This window comes from Pseudoliparis swirei, chromosome 9 (genome assembly GCF_029220125.1).
Source record: "Pseudoliparis swirei isolate HS2019 ecotype Mariana Trench chromosome 9, NWPU_hadal_v1, whole genome shotgun sequence".
NCBI classification, from domain to species: Eukaryota; Metazoa; Chordata; class Actinopteri; order Perciformes; family Liparidae; genus Pseudoliparis; species Pseudoliparis swirei.
Window position 1 is genome coordinate 7,533,533 of NC_079396.1, and position 2,205 is coordinate 7,535,737.

Here is a 2,205-nt window from a genome sequence, read left to right on the forward strand (position 1 = left end):
TATGACATCCCTGTCCCAGGACCTCACATCGGATCAGGAAAAACTCCCAAGAAATAGAAACAATTGAAAAAAAACTTTCACGGCGAAAAAAAGGGAAGAAACCTTCAGGAAAGCAACAGAGGAGGATCCCTCGCCAAGATGGACAGGTGCAATAGATGTAATGTGTACAGAAGTAATCGGTACAGAGCAACAACACATTCAATGAATATGACAGAGTGTATGAATAGTTGGTAGTAGTCATGGACCACGATCCAGACCTCCGTGATCCATCAGGCAGATGGAGGTAGAGAGGAGGAGTGGGCGGAGCATCAGCAGGGCCGTGGCATCAGACCCAGCCAGGTCCGATGAACCCTATGCATCATATGTTACACCGAATACTTAATTATACTCATCAGTTAAATTAAATCTGTTTATTTATGTTGCCCAGTTAGATTTACCTCAAAAAGCATTCGATATTGTCTAACCTTCGTCTCTAGATCTGTATGAGACCACACTCTGTTGTTTCATCTTGTCAAGTTAAATACAAAAGAAAGCTATTTTTATTCTACTCATGTGATATACAGTGGGTACGGAAAGTATTCAGACCCCTTTACTCTTTTCAATGCAGCCATTTGCTAAAATCATAAGAGTTCATATTATTTCTCATTAATGTTCACTCAGCACCCCATCTTGACAGAAAAAAACAGAAATGTAGACATTTTTGCAAATTTATTAAAAAAGAAAAACTGAAATATCACATGGTCATAAGTATTCAGACCCTTTGCTGTGATGCTGATATTTAACTCGCATGCTGTCTATTTCTTCTGATCCTCCTTGAGATGGGTCTACGCCTTCATTGGATTCCAGTCGTGTTTAAATAAACTGATTGAACTTGATTAGGAAAGCCACACACCTGTCTATATAAGACCTTACAGCTCACAGTGCATGTCCGAGCAAATGAGAATCATGAGGTCGAAGGAACTGCCCAAGGAGCTCAGAGACAGAATTGTGGCAAGGCACAGATCTGGTCAAGGTTACAAAAGAACTTCTGCAGCACTCAAGGTTCCTAAGAGCACAGTGGCCTCCATAATCCTTAAATGGAAGAAGTTTGGGACGACCAGAACGCTTCCTAGACCTGGCCGTCCAGCCAAACTGAGAGGTAAAGAAGAACCCAAAGATCACTGTGGCTGAGTTCCAGAGATGCAGTAGGGAGATGGGCGAAAGTTCCACAAAGTCAACTATCACTGCAGCCCTCCACCAGTCGGGGCTTTATGGCAGAGTGGCCCGACGGAAGCCTCTCAGTGCAAGGTGTATGAAAGCCTGCTTAGTTAGCCAAAAAACACATGAAGGACTCCCAGACTGAGAATTAGATTCTCTGATGAGACCAAGATTGAACTTTTCAGCGTTCATTCTAAGCGGTATGTGTGGAGAAAACCAGGCACTGCCCAATACAATCCCAACAGTGAAACATGGTGGCAGCATCATCCTATGGGGGTGTTCTTCAGCTGGGGACAGGTCGACTGGTTGCAATTGAAGGAAAGAAGAATGCGGCCAAGTACAGAGATATCCTGGAAGAAAACCTCTTCCAGTGCTCTGGACCTCAGACTGGGCTGAAGGTTCCCCTTCCAACAAGACAATGACCCTAAGCACACAGCTAAAATAACAAAGGAGTGGCTTCGGAACAACTCTGGGACCATTCTTAACTGGCCCAGCCAGAGCCCTGACCTAAACCCAATTGAGCATGTCTGGAGAGACCTGAAAATGGCTGTCCACCAACGTTCACCATCCAACCTGACGGAACTGGAGAGGATCTGCAAGGAAGAATGGCAGAGAATCCCCAAATCCAGGTGTGAAAAACTTGTTGCATCACTCCCAAGAAGACTCGTGTTGTACTAGCTCAAAAGGGTGCTTACTCAATACTGAGCAAAGGGTCGGAATACTTATGACCATGTGATATTTCTGTTTTTCTTTTTTAATGAATTTGCAAACATTTCTACATTTATGTTCTTTTAATGTCAAGATGTTAATGAAACAAAAAGTTAACATTTTAAAGGGGTCTGAATACTTTCCGTACCCAATAATATATATATATAGAGAGAGCGAAAGAAGAGATTGAAGACTGCAGTCTAAACTGGTTTTTGATAATCTGTGTGTAATCTGAGTTGTGCCAACATTTTTCTTAGTATTCATTTCATTCTAATAAAAAATTAAAAAAAGGCGACGCAG